General features: G+C 34.6%; 1 protein-coding gene and 1 non-coding gene across 3 annotated transcripts in view; one reads left to right on the top strand and one right to left on the bottom strand.

Annotated features, from left to right (window-relative positions):
- Window positions 1-683: 683 nt before the first annotated feature.
- LOC107077698 (uncharacterized) lies at window positions 684-12218 on the bottom strand. Its single transcript, XR_011181603.1, has 4 exons — window positions 12018-12218; window positions 5002-8788; window positions 3031-3114; window positions 684-1336 (listed from the first exon to the last, which is right to left on the bottom strand). It is a non-coding gene; the product is annotated as an uncharacterized protein (transcript).
- A 3025-nt stretch (window positions 12219-15243) lies between these two features.
- The window catches only part of vsnl1a (visinin-like 1a), a 59483-nt gene continuing 54013 nt past the window's right edge, over window positions 15244-20713 (top strand). Inside the window, exon 1 of one of the 2 annotated variants that reach the window (XM_015349354.2) lies at window positions 15244-15661. The gene's annotated coding sequence lies outside the window, so the exon portion shown is untranslated. The remainder of the gene's footprint in view (window positions 15662-20713) is intronic. The other variant, XM_006625948.3, reaches the window with a different exon arrangement.

The following is a 20713-nucleotide window of genomic DNA, read 5'->3' as shown; positions in this document are numbered from 1 at the left end:
ATATATATGGAAATTACGATATTTGTAGCTACAATTAAAAATAATTTACAGTGAAGTTGTGCTTTTGAGTTTAACTTGGAATTAAAATAAAAAATATATTTTGTATTTAATAGTAGTGCTTTCAAAGCCAAAGGCAAACGAAAACTGGTGATCTTAAGCCATAAATGTTTAATTTCAATTTGTCAAACCATGTTTCTCACTCTTAATCTAATTTGAATTTCACACCAAAGTCAAATAGATACCCTGTTTCGGCACTATTATTTTAAAAGCCTTAAATAAGACATCAGTTACAACAGTTGAGCATACTTTAAATTATTTTATTGTAAAGATTTAACAATCCTACAAGTAGTGAACAAAAATTGTAACCAGTGCAATACGTTTATTCAAAGCTTGTAAAATAATACTGAAAACTTCAATTTTGAAACACAGGCAAATACAAATAAACAATGAAACAATTATGTAAAATGTATTAACTATTTCACACCAAAAGAGATTAGTAAAGAAAAAAATAAGTATATATTAAATATCACTTATAGTTTAAAAACTATCCTTTAATAACTCATTTGAAAATAAACTACTAAAAACAAGTTCCTAAGTATGTTTTCTTTAAGCTATTATAAAACATTAATTTCAGATTTACTTTAAAATATATATAAAACATATTTGTTTTGAATTGTTGTATATTAAGCAATATAATTTGTTAAATTCTACATACACTAACAACACACACATTTAATTTATTAAATCAGAAATACTAAAATGATTAGCACCAAACAATTGAAAGTATACCACAGCTACTGAGTTTAATGTAATTACAGCAAAGTTTGAGTTTCTATTTATCTACTTTTTATTACTTCCTCCGATTCAGGGTAGTGGGGATTTTATGCAAAGCAAATTTACTTCTCCTTATCATTGTTGTTAAAAAATATTGCCATTAAAATAACTTTCATTTGAAAACTGTTAACCAGAAACATTGTCATGCTTAGCAGATGTCTCTAATAAACATCACTCAGCTGGGTACCAGAAGGCTTTTATATACTTGTTTTCCATACCTAAAACAAACATAATACTTTTAATATTTTATAAGTAACTTATAAAATAGCAGTTACTATAGTAGTTTCCAGAAAAGATAAGATTTTGAATTATTCACTTTAGTTATTTTTATTTAACTATATCCACTTTATAAAATGTATTTCACAGCATTCTTCCTTGTTGTCTCATCTTAAATATGGATGAAGTGGTTTCGTTTTAGCTCTTTTAGACAGACCAATTCTAATTGGACGAGAGCATGTCTTCAGAGGTTCTAGTCTCACAGTCTTAGGTTCCTGTTGCAGTCCTAAAAACAGACAAAAATAAAGTTTCGTTAAGAAAGCTTGGCTATATTATTGGTTGAATTACATTATACAAATAAGTTGAAAAAGAAGTTCTTGTCGAATACAGGTGTAAATGACTAAAATATACAGTAGCTCAGATTAAAGATAAAAAGTGATTTGTTTTAAGAATTTAAGTCTTGCATGTCTACTATTTACATATAAATATTTCTTAAACAGATTATGTGGAACCAGACACACTAAAACAACTTTGGTAAGAGTACACTTGAAATTTCAGCAATCTTATTACAACTTATTAATACTGAACTGTTTTATATTATAACCTACACCATTATTATTATTATTATTATTATTATTATTATGACTATTATTTTTATTATAAAAATGTTTAGGCAAATAAATCAGATGTTTTTGTAATTCAGGGATGACAAATATGACATAAACTTAGGTTCAAGCTTATTTCAATAAAATATGCAAGTTAACAGTTCTGCAAAGACAATTTCAGCAATTTTACACTCACAAATCTAAAAATTTTAAATTTTAAATTCCTTTCAAGAAAAGACTGTGGAAATGGGGATATTATAAAATAAATTATGCCAGCTTCTTCTACTTTCATGAAAATAGGAAATTAAGCAGCACCACTGAAGAGACAGCCATGACAAAATACATGGTGCTCATGATTTCTGTAGGGAATAAAATCCAAAAGCCCTTTCAGAAAAATCTGCAAATCTGTCTTCTGATTAAGTGGTTGGCTTGACTGAAATTTTACTTACAACTGCAAACATACAGTATGTTTGAGTATATAGTTTGTTTTACTTCAAAATAATTATCCTGAAGTGGCTACAAGCATACTGTACTTCACAAAGCATACACTGTACATCCACAGCTGCAAACACCTGATTGAGCATAAAGCTAAAGTGAGTGTTACAGGCATCATTTCTTAAATGCAAGGTTTTCATTTTTTTCTAAAGAAATTATGGAATACTGCAGTGAAGATGGTTGTTCCTCTGTTCTGGCAGGCTAGAAATCTTTCCTTATCATGTTTCTGTGCCAGTATGTTTATTAATGTTTCAAGTGCCAAAGAAAGTCACAACAGATTGCTAAATAGTTCAAAGGAGTCTTCATTCAGCCAAATCTTCTTTATACAGCAACAGAGACTCTGCTGCTCTAGAACACCCCAACTACCAATTACCACTCTGATTCACTTTAAACCCCAAAATCTAAATTATCCCTACGTAAGAATGTGGTGCTTAGCTTTCTATCCCTTCTGAAGCAAGGCCACTTTATGTGTGCTGGATGCTGTGATTGTGTGATTCTGTCCCATCATTTCTCCTTTCTACCTGAAGCATGTTCAGATTTCTAACTTGACTTCACCTGAGTCACAGCAGCATGTGCTGCCTGTCCCAGGACCTTTCCATCATCCAGACATTTTTTTTCTAAAATCTGAGAAAAAAAGTCTAGGGATAAGTTGTTTTTTCTTTACAAAAATAATTCTGCTTCTTCAGAAAAATAATTCCATCCTGAAAAAAGAGCTCTCATAGTCTCCAAACATGCCAGGCCTCACTCTTACTTAGGTGGCTTTTGAGGCATATGCACATGAAACTCACTTATAGGACAAAACAGGTAATGAAAGCACTGAAATGTATAAAACAAACGTGTCTGTTATTTGCAACTGTTAAACCTACTCACAATTACTTACCCCTTTTATCTTCATGCAGGCAGGAAGGAAACATAAAAGCTGAAGACCACAATTTATAGTTTTTGTCTTTTGTTTCTCCTTGTTCTACAAAATATGAATACAAAATCACTGAAAAATGAACAAGCAAATCTTACTACAGTCATGAGACAAAATCTTGGTAATCACAATTCCTTACTATTAATCTCATAAAATAAACAATGATGTAGACAGAGCTAGTTACAAATAAAGGAGGATCACTGCAATATCATGAATGCTTTCTCTCTGTGTGTTCACACAATTAGAAAGTGTCTTCTAACTTACATAGAATTAAGTTTTTTTTAAATCTTCAAGTGAGTGCAGATCTCAAGATCGCACTGTATTCAGTTTATTAAGATGAAGTCTCCTGAAATCACTCTTCAGGTATGGTGAAGATGTATATTTTAATGAGCTGAAAATTGTCATACAGAATGTCACATATAAAAAACTTTCCCTTTTGAATCATCATTTTGCTTGATTTCTCACAATGCAATAATATAAAGCCTTTAATAAAACAGAAACAAAATATGTAGATTAATCTAAGTAACTCTTAAACAAGTTTTTTAATAGCAATCTTTGCAAATTAATTAAATTGAATATCTGAAAATAATTAGGAAATCATGGGCTTGCAGTGTTTCACATATATTCTTAAATAATATGCCATTAACCTATTGCATATACTGATGTTGGACAGATTGTCTGACTACAGTCCATTTCAGATTGATCTATTTCCTTAAAATGCAATTTATTGATCATGTAATTTTAAAGTTTTTAATTTAATTTAGTTTATACCCCAATAGTGTTTGTTTTGTCTAAAACAAAATAATGTACTTGCAGAGTACTGCCAATTTAATACATTAGTGTTAAATAGATTAATTCAGAAGTGCTGAGGAAAGCTGAGAGATTACATTAATTTAGGCAAAAGAGGTTAAAAAGGATTACAGCAACATACTGTAATTTATTAAATTTCCATTAAGAAAACAATAGAATTTCAAAGGCAGTGAAATGTATTTTTTGCTACCACACATTTAATATTTCTCTCATAAACTACAATAGGGTCTCAACATTCTCAAGGGTTCGGTGCAGAGAACAGTCACGAATATCCAATCCTGCATATAACCAAATCTGCCCCATGATGTAGTGCAGTATATATAATGTAAAGTTAAACAGCAAAAGTAAATTACTATTGTATTGGCCTAAGGTCAAGTAAAATGACATTGATCAACTAAACAGACAACATTACGGATACTTGGAAGTGGTTTCTTGGAATGGTGAAGAGAGGGCCTTTTATTAGCTGGATTCCTTTCACTATCCCAGTCTGTTGCATGCCTAATTTGAAAACTGTGCTTAATAACCTTTGGCTTGGTTTCATCGTGCTCTGTTCTTCTTTTATCCAAGACCCCATCGGCCAGACTTAATAGCAAATAAGGGAATTCAGGAATGTAATATTTGCAGATCTCAAGATTGCACTGTATTCAGTTTATTAAGATGTAGTCTCCTGTAGACTAATATTTTTTTTATTAATACAATATACATTTAATCATCAAAAGTCTTTTAAGCTATAATAAAATGAGAACATACAAACTCCATCCCAAATAGATAGCACCCAAGGTCTTTGTCAAAATCACCAGGATCTGGTATTCGAAAGACTATAAAAATCTTATGACAGCAAATATATTAAAAATGTACTCATAACATGGACAGTCCACTTTTTATCTTTCAATCAATCATTCACCCTTAAAAAACATTGCAGCCATTTTCTTGCCCTACCTGCTGCCCCATTTCTGCATTCACACTTACACTTTTTTGTGATTTCATTGCTACACTTCAGCATTGGCACCTCCCATGCAGAGGTGAAGTGTAGCAGCTCCATACTGGAACTGATGAGATTCTCCAACCAGACTATGCACAATTGTATATGGCTCATACATACTCAATACATACTGTAGTACTAACCTCTGTGTTTCAAGACTGAATAGAGAGACTCCTCTCTCTCAGCATATAGGGAGCTGCATGGCAAAGGGACTTCCTGTTCACAGCTCATTCTTGTACTTGTAGCTTGAGAATTTCCACCACCGGTTTTAATTGTCATGAAGTCTTGATTCTGATTTGTGTTTTCATCGTGGCTCATCTGACTATAATGGTCAGCATACTGATTCTTTCTTCCAAGCTCTTCACTTTTAAAAGGGTATTTTTCACACATACATGGGCTAGACATTTCCTCATTGCCAGATGTGCCTATTTTGAAAAATAATTTCAGTTCCTCTATAACTAAATCAAATTGTTTTTTCATTTCAAATACTGTCTGGTCATGTGAGACCGGAAGAAATAATCCTTGTGCTTGGACTACTACAGAATTGATCTTACTTTCTGGTGAAGAGCAAATATGAGAACATTCTGTATTCAAATCACAAATGTCCAATGGGTTTTGAATTTTTTCATCTTCCTTGGGTGCATGTATGTTGCATTTAACATTTGGTGTGTTTGCATTTTGCATAATTTGACTAGATTGAATATCTTCATTGCAGCACTTCTGTTCACTTTGTGTTAATAAAATACAGGGCTGTTCTTTGTATTCTTTTTCTAAATACAGCTCACTGTTGTAACTCAAAATCAGATTAGACTCATTTAATATTTGCCCTGGTTTTATTTCTTCTAAAAACCCAGCTCTGTCAGAATTTAGTTGTGGATTTAAGATTAAATGTTTTGCAGTCCAGTGACTTGGAAAATCTTTGATGAATGCAAGTTTTTCTAATTCTTCAGTACCAAGAGGCAGGGCCACTTTTTCAAAGGTATCATAGGCAAAAGGCACACAAAAAGAAGAACAATCTCCAGGGCTTTGAGATGTACGTATAGCTGTGTCCCAGTTGTTTTCTTCTGAGATGCTCTTTTTAATGCTTGAACATGGAGAAAGGGGTACAAGAGCATCATTAGATGTTTCAATATCTGAAACTATTTGAGCTTCTTCATCCTCTTCAGGTTGCATTGTTAACATGCAGTTAAATTCAGCTTCTATTGTATCTTCTGCACTGTTATAATGAGCACTCATAGGTATATTGTCTTTTACTTTATTTTGGAACACAACTTCTGAAGTAAAACGGTCCTTTTGCATCTTGTCCTCACTCAGTCTGTCACTCACAATTCCTGTGTCTTCTGAACCATTCAAGGTTTTCACTGCATCCAAATTTAAATTGCAGCCATACAAGATATTCAGATCACTGGATTTCTGTTCCATTACTTCCAAACAAACATTGAAATTAATAGAGTCTGTGACATCCATTACCTGAAACCACTCTGGTGAGGCTTTTGATGAAAGGTCTGAGGTACAAGTAGTGTTCTGAGGCTGGTCAAGGATACGAGACAAACTTGTAAGGGATGCTCCCTTTCCATCCTCAATAAAGTGAATTCTCGCCTGATACTGGCACATTGTCAGCATGGAACAAGATTGATCATACTCCCAACTCAAAGGGGTTGCTGTGTTTAATTTCACTACAGCTCTCTCTAATGGAAACTGCTCCATTTTCCTTGTCTCTGACAACAGCTGAGTTGTTGAGTTCAGCTTTGTATGTGGCTTGCTCATTAATTCAACAAACTTGTTCATAAAAAGACATGCAGGGTATTTCTGCAATGCCTCTTCATTCTGAACATCAAAAGGCTCTTCTATGACGGTATGTTTCTTTTGAAAATAACATTCCTGATCATTGAGAATCTCAGTTTTTCTAAAGCAAACAGCTGCTTCTGATTTCTTTAAACCAAGTATGCTACAGGTTTGGTCTTTGCTTTTAGGGACTATACAAAATGAACTTACAAATTCAGTTGTTTGTCTGTTTATTTGATTCTTTACTTGTAGTGCACTTGGATCAAAAATAGTTGTACCACTATGTATCTCTTCTTCATGAGTTTCAATGCAATTTGTACCTGATAAATTAAATGACTGGCCTTCAGAAGAGTTCAGCTCTTTGCAGTTACTCAGAAAAGAATGCGTAACATCTATCTGAAGCGCTTCGGTGTCATTTCCAGAGAGATTCTTATTATTTCTGGTGTCATTTCCTTCACTTATGTAAAGTGCATTAGATAACTCTCCCACTGTGACAGCTTTATGCTGACTCGTTCTTACAGCTTTGTGTAAACTAGTGGAACTTGTTGTTCTTTCTGTGTCAATGTCTAAAAATCCTGCATGGCCTTCACAATTTGCTTCCTTTCGAGGATTATTAGACTGACCTTCTCCCATTACTAAATCACAACCTGAAGAAATGCTTCTGACTTTTTCCATTCTCTCCATTTCACAGAATACACGAGTTTCAATTACTTTTGCCACATCAATTATATCAGCAGGCTCCAGCAAATTGCTTCCTAAACCTCCTGTTATGTTTACACTGTATTCATCTGATGTTTCAGCTTTAGGAATTGCACCTGTCAATAATGTTCCACTAACAGTAGAATGTTTTATTTCCACATTGCCCCATGCTTCATTACTTGCTAAATTCTTGCTTAAAGTGACATCATTACTTAAAAACAATTCATATGCATATTTTGCTGCTTCCGTTTCAGTATTCTCATTAGTATTGTTCCAACAGCCTTCAGCTGGAGCTTTTGTTTTCCTGTAACAGGCACTTGCTTTTTCATGCTCACTGGTATTCGATTGGGTAATATTTTCCAACACTCTCATTTCTTTTTGAGATAATTTATTTTTTTCAGTCTCTAAACACATTGTAAGGGGATTGATCTTATCAACAAAAGGAAGTGACTGAACATTTATGAAATCGGCGGGGGAATCACACCCATGGATATCATTTTCAATGCTGTTATGTGGATACAATTCATACTTTTCCTCTTCACATTCATCAGCAGCCAAATTATCCTTCTGAATTTCAGAATTCTTCCTGCCTAATCCAGGTATGAACTCATGTTGGTCCTTTGCATTAACACAATTTACCATCATAACATTACTGCTGTGGGTATTATGTGTTTTGTGTTTACATAAAATGTTGCCTTCTAACTCTTTTGCACCTGTAGGCACATCAGTCACAACACCACACTTGAATGATGATGCACTTTCTTGTTCACAACTCAAATCCTTTTTAAATTCTCCTTTCAAGCAAGCCTCTGGTTTTATCTCATCCATTAAACATACTGATGAGTCTGTGGCATGGTTTCCTTGAAGAGACAGGTAAGACATGCTTTTTTCACTCACAGGATCTTCTGTAAGCTCCTTATTCCCTGTAAGCAATCCAGTATCTGAATCTTTGGGTTTTAGATTCTGATTATTCAATAGCATGTTTCCATCAAATGTTTTGGCACTCCCTGGAGACTGTATACGGCATATCAGGTTCTGGCTAAACATATCACTGCTAAACTCATTCTGTTTGTTTCCTAATTTTACATGTTTTACTGGATTCAAGAAAGGCTCGGAATCCTTCAATATTGTTACTTCATGGAGAGGTTGTTTAGTAGCTTTGGCAATAGCTCTATTTTGTTCATCTTTTTCAAAAGTACTATGCTGTGCTAGGCACCCCTTGTTATTTTGAGGTTGTGACTCCAAATGAATCCACAAATATTGTTTGGGGCCGCTACTTACACAGCATTCCTCAGTTTCAAAGATTTCATTAGCTGTTTCACTGGAAGCACTATCTGTCTTTGTTCGTTTTGAAGATGGGTAAATAACATCTTTGTCACAAGAATACAAAGTAGTATTTTGGGCTGAATTAGAAACTTCCATCACTTATTTTGAAGGCCAAAATACCTATAAGCAAAAAGAAAACAAATGACAACAGTATTATTATTTTTTAGAATACTAATGTAAACATTAAGCAATTTAAAGTTAAATGTCTTCAGTTTTAGTAGCTGAAATAAAGATTGCAATGTACAAATATGGGGCAAGCCCACATGACTAGTCTTTTTTTTTTTTACAGATGTAATGTAATAGACATCAAAAAGCAAGATCATGACTATATTTGACCTAGATCTAGGTTATGGACTAGATTTTGCAATGAAATGTGGCAGTTTATACAAAAATCACAATTTTTCGGAGTGAACTCCAAACAATGAAAGATTATAATCAGAGATAGGTGTACACAACCCACCATTTTATAGTTTTATATCTACCCTTGCCCTATTGTCCAGTAGATAATAAATAAAGTACAAAGGTGGTCTTCACTGAACTACAAAGCACAATCAAGTGTAGAAATTCCACGCATTTTTTCATAAAGGATGAAACCATTTAAGAGTACAAGCGTACTTCATTTTATTACTAAATGAAAAACACACTACTTTCTGTCACAGAAAGTTAATTTGTGCAATCCAGTGAATCTGGGGTCACTAGATAAAATGATTGTTAAGGTACTGACACAGCTGCAAGTGGTAGCTACACTAGCTAGATAACAGCCTAGTTTGACCTGAACACTCAGACTGGAAAACTCCCTAAAGATCTAGAAATGGTCATCAGTTAATGTGACAACATACAGTAGTTTATTTAGGGACAGACTATAATCACAAGAGAAGTTGAATAGAAAAAGGAAAATCTGGGCAAGAGATGCTAAAGAAAAGACTGCAAGTTACAGCAAATCACCCAGCCTTATTACTGAATTCCCCCGTGATGAACTGAGATCTGTGAGATAGAGTATTGAAGACTCCTACAACATTTATGGAGTCTTTTATATTTATTCTTCTGAATTCACCAAATAGTTTGTCACTTCATGTGATTGATTTAATTTTGTTAGGGATCAAAGGTTGTCTCTTTTTTAGGGCAGGCTTACCTATAGAGAATTACAGTATAAAGTGTAAGAAAGCAGTCCTATTTACCCTGATGAAGATTTGTGTATACTTCATAGTGCATTAGTACAGTATAAGAATAGCAATGTAGAGAAAGAGACTGGGAGGGTTCACTATGGGACTGTGAGAATATCCTGTTGTAAAAAACCTTTTTTATTCTTGTGCTTTGTGTTTCTATGTTAGCATTAAATGAATATTTGTCATTCCTCAAAATGTTTCACAGAAGATTAGAGAAGCCACTTCACCTCACTTGATATTTACCTGTCAAGTAAGCTGTGTTATTATTTATCTTGTAGAATTCTGTCTATACTTAATTTGGTATCAGGACAGAGAATTATTTCAAAGTTTGATTATAATAATAACACCCCCTAATACTTATGTTGTAACTGTTGACTTTATTTGGGGTGTTCTTTGACAGACACTTGGAGAGAATACCACTGATAGTGTGGGGGAGTGTTGTGTTATTCTTTTTTGAGACAAAATAATAAATGTTAGTCACCAGTGTATTTCTATATTTGTTTCAATTACACAAAATAAAGGTTTTCCCTTCATAAACTTAACCTGAATGAGAATTTGAACACTCAAGGAAAAGGCAAACTGAGAACTGAACTGTTACAATGAAAATACTGATATTATACACAGGTAAAGAAAAATAAAATGATGACTGAATTAAAAACAATTGTTTATCCTGTCTGTCAGTATCTCTGTTTGTTTATGTGCATTTGGTTTATACGTGTTCAGCATGAAAATACCATATTACACTATTATTGCCCAACAGACAGATAAGTCATACATAATGTGCGATAATGTTGATTATGTAATAGTAATTAAAATCCCAAAATACATGTTGAGAATAACTTACTTGTGCAGAAGGGAATTTTCTGATTTCTGAGTGGAATTAGAAAGCCACAAGCTAGTTTAACACATTTTCAATATTTATAGATCTACAGAAAACTCAACTATACACACAGTAATACATAAAATAGAAATAAAGAGCAAATTTAATAGATTTTAAAATAATTTAAAATAAAAATAATCTCCAACAAGCAACACACTGATATAATGAATTCAACATGCAAATAATCTTTTCCAAAACTCCTTGACAGACCAAGAGCACAATAGTCAGCAAATATTATAGGTTAATGTTTATATTCTGTATATATATATAAAAAATATTTCTAAGCAGATTCAGTTTATGCTAGTTTAATTGTTAGGTTGCTGACATACAGCATCGATATTTTACTCCAGTCTGTTTTCTTGCACCAACATGCTTCTATTTTTAGTTACAAAGTCCCAACCCCCAAAAAACATGTTAAACTGAAAATCTAGGCAAATAAAAAAACTAAGCAGGTAACTAATGTGGTTATCCATGCTTTATAGAGATTGGAATAAAAGGCAATTTTGCGCAGGACCTTAACTGGCAAAACAGAAGCCAGCTGATCTTTTTAGAAGCACTTTGCACTGCTGAAAAAAACACATTAATAAAGAAAGAAACAAGAAGCGGAGGTGGGAGGCTGAGCCAAGGGGTTGCAGTAATTATTACTTTTAGTCATAATTTGCTCCTGTATTGTATTTTTAGTACCACAGACAAGAAAACATAATGTTAATTACTTTAAAAAAAAACACTAATCACCGCTGCGAGGTTTTGGTTATTTCTCCTACAGCTGATTGTAATGAAATGCTACCAAAAGCGGTAGGCGTACACTGGAAAAACATAAAGAAGGACAATATAATTACAACTATTCATGTAAACAGGTTTCCTATATTTGAATTCGTTGCAATTCCTCAAACGTTCCTCTATTTTTATGTATTTTAAAATGCCTCCATCAAATTCTACTCCACAGCAGATTACACTATTAAAGGCAAGTTGAAGACCAAGGAAGTTTTTTTTTTGCTCAGCATCTAACACCCGAAACAGCGTCTTCTGAACCCACGCTGTTAACGTCACGTCCACCGCGTTCATTTCCGGAACATAGTCGTTTAACCTTTAGTATTGACCGTTTTGGAGCTGGCAATCAGCTAACATCCATGAAAATTATTCAAAATGTTCAACATTACAACATTAATATAAGTGCGGGTCCAAAACACCAAAAATATTAGTAATTAGCTGTAAGAGACGTTACGTAGAAAACTGCGGCGCATGTACAGTACAGTATTAATTCAGAGAGGTGTTTTTTTCGTGGTACATTTTTTATATTTACCATTGACTCCTAGGATGTAGGGTGGTTAGTGAAATACGCGCTGTGAGCTCAGTCACTTATCGTCGCCCTCAGCGGTGGGTCTCCACTGCGGCTCGAGCACTGTCTTCCGTCCGCGAGGAAGCGTCTCTAGAAAGAGGCGGGCAGGCAGGGTACGTGACCCTATTGTGAAACGTGAAATACATGTAGTTGTTCTCGATGAATTAATTTTGTTGATCTGATTGAACACGCTGAAAATACAATTCAGAAACTGACCTCTGTAACCATTTATTTTTAGCCAATGTGCTAGACGCACTATTTTGAAACCGTTGTATGTTGGGGCCATCCATATTATGGACATAGATAAGACTTTATTGATCCCGTAGAGAAATTGATGTCACAGCAGTCCAGCCCAAGACAAGCAAAATCAGACATCAGAATAGACAAGGTTATACAAAGTAAATATAAAATAAATACATAGGTGTGTGCAAACAATGCTGATCATAGTCACTGTAAAAACAATAAAATATGTGCAAAATATGCATAGGTTTATAATCTTATACATCTTACAATTTACAATCTTATACATCTTACAACTTAAAATGAATGTTGCAAAACGCACCTTACACGATGGGCGATTATAAATTTATATTAACTTACATGTATTCTTGTTACAGAATATTTACCAAAGCCGTGATTATTTTTTCCTTATATGAAAATACCATAATTTTAAAATCCAAAAATAATCTATTTGGTAGGAGTGGAAGTGAAGCTTCCTGCCAAACTGACAGCCAATACTTCAGAGCTAAAATAAAATAAATCAATCTTTCTCCGTATTAAAGTAATAAGTACAAATTAAAATCTGTGATAATTAGGCTTGTTATTCCATTATTAGAAAGCTGCATGTCCTGCTTAGGTTTGTGGCATCCCAGAGCCAATCCTAATAACATACAGTAGGGCACAAGACAAGACTGAGAGAACAGAACTCTTCTTACCCTAGATGGCGTGCCAGTCCATCACAGGGTCAAAGAGAAAATTTAGACTTGCCATCCATCTTCTAGCAATTTCATCTGATTCAGGGTCACAGGGAAGCCTACTGTATCTCGGAAAGCAGTGTTTCAGAGAGGGATACACACGAGATGAGTCGCAGGGCCGATGCAGATACACATACTCACACCAGGGCCACTTTACCTACCAGAATGTCTTTGAACTGTGAGAGGAAAACGGAGCAACCGGTCGAAACCCACACAAACACGGGGAGAACATACAAACTCTACACAGATTAAATGCCAGTTCTGTGAACCAGCAGTGCTAACAACTGTGTCACCATGCTACTTGACCACTAAGCTCATCCTACATTTATCAGCATATCTTTGGAAGGTGGGAGAATAGTGCAGCAGCCAGAGAAAACCCATGTGAACATATGGGAGAATGTGCAAATTCCACAGAGGCTGGAAATGAACCCAAGACCCAAAAAGTAGTGCTACCTGCCAAACCACCTACTTACTTTTTTAAATTAGTAAATAAAAATAAAACATAGGTACTCAAAACCATTAACTCATAACATTTCACTAAGTCTTTATAGAAATTTAGTGAGTTCTTAAGAATTCCAACTCCCTGATCACCCCTGCCCTAATTCACCAACACCAATAACGTCCTGAACTCCAGTATGAAAAACTGTCTTAGAATGTTGTTTTTTACATTGCCTCCTTCCAATTCTGATCTTGCAATCCACAGGTTTACACACCACTGAAAAACTTTTTGCAGATACCAAACTGTCTCCTGTAAGGCACAGACTCCTTATGCTGTCATAGCTTCAGCAGCTTTTGCCAAGAGACTTTCCAAGTATGTCATGAGCCTCATAATATCACCTGTTATGTAAGAATTAATTATATTTAGGGTTCTAATAATATATTTGAAAAAAAAATCAATTATAAATATTAAAAATCATCCATCCTTCCATTTTCTCACTGCTTGATTGAATTCAGGGTTGCAGGGGAGCCAGAGCCTATCCAAACAAGCAACAGGAGCAAGGCAGGGTACACCCTGGACAGGACACCAGTCCATTGCAGGTTATTAAAATGAATAAGACAGAAAGAACAGTTTGGTATTTGGTAAATATACTCAACATGACCGAACATGACTATAATTAAGAGGTTCTCTATAGGTTAATCAAGAAATTATCTGCTCAAAACCTGTTAGAAAGTCGAATGTATTCATGCTAGCGACTACTGCAATAAAGATTACTGCATTTCAGTTTGGAAAGTTCTGTAATTAGCAGCTGCAACGTACTGCAGGTGATGCAGTATAGATCTAAGAATCCAATTACAGATATATTTAAATATACCTAATTGAAAATAATAGTAATTTTGGCTGTAGTATAGTCTAATATCTGGTAAATGACCTAAAAAGCTGATGCTGAACAATATTTAAAGCATAGTTAAGAAGCTTATTCATGTTTAACAGACAGCATATTAACCAAATTTATGTTATCGAAACAAACACAATCTGTATGTTTTGTATTTTTCAAATTGTTCAAGGATCAAGGATGCAGGGAGTGTGTGAATCTAAGTTTCACATTGTGAAGTCGTGCTTCATGTGTGGTTTTCTTCATCATACTGTATACTAACAGTTGCAGGTATCAGTATAAATTTTCAGCATTCACAGTGACATTGTAGGCTACAGAAAGGGGACTTTTAGAGGTCAAAAGAAAAACTGTAGAACCCAGTTAAGGTGATAAGAGTTAAGGAAATAAAACCCTGTAATGTATACCTAATATATAAATAGAACATGAACATTTAAATATAAAACTAAGTGAATAGAATATATGGAGCCCAAAAAGGGGTTGTAATATATTATAGATGATGATATATTTAAAGCAAAGAGAGACAATTATAATAGAATAAATAAGGCAGAACATAAAGTTTTCACAAGTCAACATATTTTGGGCGATGATCTATAGGATGTGGAAAAATAAACGCATTGGATAATCTAGATAATAGTGTGGAGAATGTATTGTGACGATATTCTATTGTATGTGCCTGTGTTTTTGTACTCCTGCCATACAATAATATTCAACAGCATAAAAGCTTTGCGCATCGTATTTGTGAGTGATCATTTAGCTTTCAAAGAAATGAGATTCTTTAGTGCTTTCGATATACTGGACGATTGCCCAGTGGCAGTATTTCCTGCAGTGGGTTTCCCCCAAGCATGTTACCATCGCTGCCCCATACCCTGCGCCATGCATTGTAAACCACTGATACGTCTGATGTAATGTTTTTTTTAAGCAAGGTGCAGAGAATAAGGCGTAATTCTATAGCCTGCGCAAACTCAAATGTACACGACAACGAGTAACAGCATTTCTCTGCAAAAAGACAACCAACTAGATGAAATAAATTCGTGATGCACGAAGTCTGACGCCGCGCTTCTATTGTACCGCTAGCGTCACTCAGCTCCAATATCTGAGTGGGATCGGTCCCTGCTGCATCTCTGTTGGAACAGCATCTGCATTTCTTTCCTGATTTCGGCTTTTACGTTTCGCAAACCGCAAGACAGGGATCATCAGATCGGGGCATACTTGAAGCACAACGCTTTTGACACCTGAGAATCGTTTACAGATCAGACCTCCATTAGCTTCGCTTTCTTGCTTGTGAAGGTAAGATGTTGCTGTACGTATTTTTTTTTGCTGTAAAAATATACATTGATGTGTATATATGCGGCATGTCTTTTTATTTCGGTAGGTGCTTTTTTTAACTTACACATATTCCAGGGAGTGTGTTAATTTAGTTTATTTCCTATTTTATATAGAAAGGGACAATTAGAACCCGACGATGTGTAGATATGTACTGTACTGCTAGTATACTGGGGGTTAATATGAGGGATAGGAAAGCAAACGCACAACTGGTATTAGGCTATGGAATGTCTTGCATGCATGGGTGGCTGATTGTAGTCTGTTGTCTTGATGACAGTCTGTTTCCAAGTATTCACTGGACACATATGTAACAAATTACTAAAAATATCGGTCCAAGTGGTATTTACCGCAGTACACAACATTAAAATTATTTTATAAAAACAGTGTGTTATGCGGTTACCACTGTAACAAAGACAATCGTTATGCAATATGTATCTCGAAAACATTCGGTTTTTAATAAAAATAACAACATATCGTTAGGTTTTTAACATTGTACAGTAACAGTTATTGCAATTTTGTTATTTTGTATATAGACAGTGAGAACGTTCATATAAATAAATTAAAGAGATGTTTAATTTCATTGTGTGATGCATGTGTAATAACTTACTCTTTGAAAATATAGTTTCATTTATTTTGTTGTGAAAGCTGCAAGCAGAAGTTGCCTGCCATCTATTGCTGAGTCTCTTGTCTACCGACTGAAACAAAACGGCAAGCAAAGGCTTGTGTAATTACACGCCAGGAAAGATCATTATAAAGGAGCTTGTTAAGGAAGAATGTGGATGTAAATCTTTTACGCATGCGAAAGTGTCTAACACAGCTAGCTCTAATGTAACGTGAGTGTATATTATACAACACCTAATCAGAGCTGACATTATACAGTATACCTGTGGATATAGGAAGTTTTGCGCGGTACTCTTCCACTATTCCGTGGGATAAACATATATTTTAGTCAAACAGGCAAATGACGTCCTACCCGCCACCCCCAAAAAATTGTACAAATAAATGTAGCTATTCCCTGAACACGGTATTGCACTATTTGTGGGTACTGTCATGCTGTCACATACTGTACTGTAGGTACGTATGCACATACAGGTGAGGGGGCTGCTCAAGAAAGGCTAATGGCAAAGATGCTTTAAGTGAAATTCTTAGGATACATAACCACACAAGTAAGGGTCAGTTTCGATAACAAAGACACCACGTGTTTAATTATTGAATTGTTTTGTGCACAGATAATCGGTACCATGAAGCACATTTCCCTTTGTATTTTACTGCTAGCAGCCTGACGAATGCACCAAAAGTCATTTTTCTACAGATCCACCGTGGTTGTGCCAAAGAATGCGCCCCATCCCCCACGCACACAGACCCCCACCCTCATTTTCAGATTTTAATTACCCGAACCTATAATTTCACTTTGCTACTGTCTTCTCTCTCAAGGTCGTTCCCTGCAGGAAAAATATGAAAAAGGACATTCGGTTACATAACGCGCCAATAATCAGTGGCGCCTTCTTCATGTTTTAAAATATACTGGATTCTATCAAATGTATACAACTTCTTTGCTAAATAGACGAGCATGATAAAGTAGTGGAAGATGTTTGTTAATTTCTCCGGGATTCTGAATTTCTGTCTATTTACACATTTAGTTTCATGTATTAAATTATTTTGAGAGATGATGACAAAGGCTGTTTGTCCCAGGAGTTGTGACAGCCATGAAATCAGCCCACAGGAATAAGGGATTTGAGAGCTTAAAAAAGGTGGTAAAATATTCTTATAAGGAAATGGAGGGAATAAAAAGTTGAATTGCAGACAAAATATGAGATGTTCCAAGTCTGCAGACTGACGCTTGTGTTGTAAGGTTCCTTTAGGTTGTAGTTTGAGGAGGTGAAGTTTTAGAATGTTAGTAAATCTTAAATTCTGGAATTACAGATGCATTGTCACTAAAAATAAGAGGATTTAAGTATACGTGTTTAACATCTGTATATTTTCAGTATTAGAATTATGTAATTGAATTCTAGCAACACAGAGAAAAGCACACAAATTATCTGGCAGTACAGTCAAGAAAAAAGACAGGCTTCAAATCTGATTCTACATGTTACAGTTAATCTAGGAAGAAAAATGGAGCAGTATACGATTAAGCTTTAAATATATATATAATGCAGTAGCAGTGTATGCTGTATATTTACCAAAATATGTTAAACACACTATAAACATTTTTGGAGATAAGCTTCTAATCTGGTCCTATGCATGAGAAACCATGTGTGGGCAGTCTATGCACTCATATCTGAATTAGAGCTCATTTTGCAACATCCCATAATGTCATATTTAGATGGAGAAAAAATGTCATTATATTATGATTTTGCATTGAATAGGGTTTCTGTTACATGGATTCAGAATATCACCTCAAAGGAATAAATTAGAACTGGATAGATATCACTTGTAATACTGTTTGTAGCTCTGGTAAAAATGTGAGAAATACAAAAGACCAAACTTGGAAAATATAAGCATTTTAAAAAAAAATATGACATAAGTTGCTGGCTTTTGCCATCTCTTATACTATTACAAAGTAACAGGAAATTAGTAATAACTGGTACCTTTTATTTCAACTAATACTAGAATAATGATACGTCTTAAAGCCTCTGGTAGAGTTTATCAAAGCTCTAAAACATTTACAGTATGTATACTGAAGCATTAAGCAAGAATGGAAAGAAAATATAATTTAAACTTATGGGAAAGACAACGGCGGTGTGCTGTTTTCAGTCTCAAAATGGTATATGTTGCCACTATCTAGAGAAGCTATAGTATGTGAAAATTAAAAAGGGAAATACATTTTCATTGGATTACAAATATGCCAGAAGCTTGTTCAATGCCTTTTTCTACATTGACTCATCATTGTCTTGAGGAGTGTGTTTACCGAGATTGCACCAGAAGCCATACACTGCTCAACAGTACAGCAGTTGTGCTCCCACCTGGGATTTGATCCTCCAGCCTTCCAGTTCTGGTTTTAACTTGAGTCTTGATTATTCTTGATTGGAAACTCTTGATTAACCTCTATTAATCTGGGACATTAGTGTATTGTAATGCCAAGGTATAGTTTTCTATTATCCGTGCTGCACCATTTGATGTGGTTAAGTAGAATGGCAATTCAGCTCTAAGATGGACTGTTGGTTAAGGGTAAAATTAAAAGTCAAAAGTTGTTCCTTTCTGTTTGATTTTACTTTTGATGTGATTGCGTCTGTGGCTGGGTAGTGAATTCCCATGAAACTCATCAAATGAATTTGCTGCACAGATTGAAGCACGTTATCGAGGAATTTCATACTTACACCTGGTGGACAAATAAATATACAAAGTAGTTCATTCATCTTTTTCATCATTAAATTAGTGGTTATATTACTTTTCTTTTCGAATGTTTTCAATTTTTGAACAAAATACCGAAGTGGATATTCAGTATGTAATGCGTGTGCCAAGCAGTCTCTTTAATGTTTTAACTCACTGAAGTAAAAGGTTTTAATTACTATCTTTAAACTGTATCCTAAGAAGAAAACACAAATTAAAGGAAGTGGATACCTTTTGCAATGTTTTGGCTGTGCCTAGTACATTTTGAGAGTAAACCTTTGTACTATTTAAGCTTAGTTCATCACTTGATAAATACATTACATAGAATTCAACTAATTAAACAGTATTTTTTTTCCAACTACTGTAGATAAAGTAATTTTGTCAAAAGAATTCTGCTCAAGGGAGGCATGGTAGCATAGTGATTAGCATTCTTGTAGTGCTGGGGACCTGTTTTTAATTCTGGACCTGGGTTCTATTTGCATAGAGTTTGTATGTTCTCCCTGTGTTGGTGGGGACTTCCATCCACAGTCCAAAAACATACTAGGACAGTATGTTAAATGGCTTCTGGAAAAATTGGCCCAAGTTATGAGTGTTTGTGTGTCCTTCCTGTTACGGATCGGTGTCATATCTAGGGTGTATCCTGCCTTTCCCCCATTGCTTGCTGGGATAGGCGCTCTCTCCCACAACCATGTATTTGATAAAGAGAATAAAAAAATGGATGGACAATTTCATTTTAGTTAAATTACCAGGTGTCTAAGTTGTGTATTTTCTTATGTGGTGTGCATAACTTTAGAGAACATTTTACCTGAATATTTTCTTTTTATCATTTGGTTTAATCTAGTTTAGCTTAGCAGTCATTTTGCTGTGACAACCAAAGCAACTTAGTGGGAAATAAATGTAAAGAATATGCTATTTATATGTATTTTGTTTTGAGTAAAAATGCATTTTTATGTAATGATAGAGGTAGTTTAAAAACAAACTGTGTGCTTACTTCTAATTAGTATTTTGTTATTTGAATTTTAAAATTCAATAGGTTCTTGTAACTCCATTAAGGAGCTATTCAAAAGATGAATAAAGAAAAAAAACTTTAATTCAATTATGAAAATGAAAAGTGAGAGTTTGTGTTGACCTCAATTGTGGCACAATTATGTTACAATTAATATTCCATTACCACAACAACCACAGGGGACAAGCCATTCAAAGCCTTGAAATTGAACAGTAATGTTTTAAATTATTTATAAAATCAGAAATCATAAAATCAGAAGTGTAGTTCACAAAAAGACACAAAAAAAACAAAATAATAAAGGTAGTGTACATGAAGAGGTGGGTCTTGAGCAGGGTTCTTCCAGCTCTTCTGTCATTATTGGAAATGATCTTCAGCACCTGGGTTAATTAAGCAATTCAGGATCATTTCTGTGTGTTTTGGAAGTTGCAATGTGAATTGAAATGCCAAAAGTGACTTCGTTTTCCTAGTTATCTGATTCAAACATGGTTGGCAAGGTGGTGCAGTGCTTAGCATTGCTGCCTCACAGCACTGGAGCCCTGTGTTCAATTTCAGACTTGAGGTGTTATCTGTGTGGAGTTTGTATGTTCTCCCCATGTTCGTGTGTGTTTACTTCAGGTACTCTGGTTTCCTCTCACAATCCACAATAACATACTGGTCTGTTAATTGGCTTCTGGGAAAATTGGCCCTGGTGTG

This window comes from Lepisosteus oculatus, chromosome 2 (genome assembly GCF_040954835.1).
Source record: "Lepisosteus oculatus isolate fLepOcu1 chromosome 2, fLepOcu1.hap2, whole genome shotgun sequence".
Lineage (NCBI taxonomy): Eukaryota > Metazoa > Chordata > Actinopteri > Semionotiformes > Lepisosteidae > Lepisosteus > Lepisosteus oculatus.
Note: the sequence above shows the minus strand (reverse complement) of the source record. Positions and strands in the feature narration are given on the sequence as shown.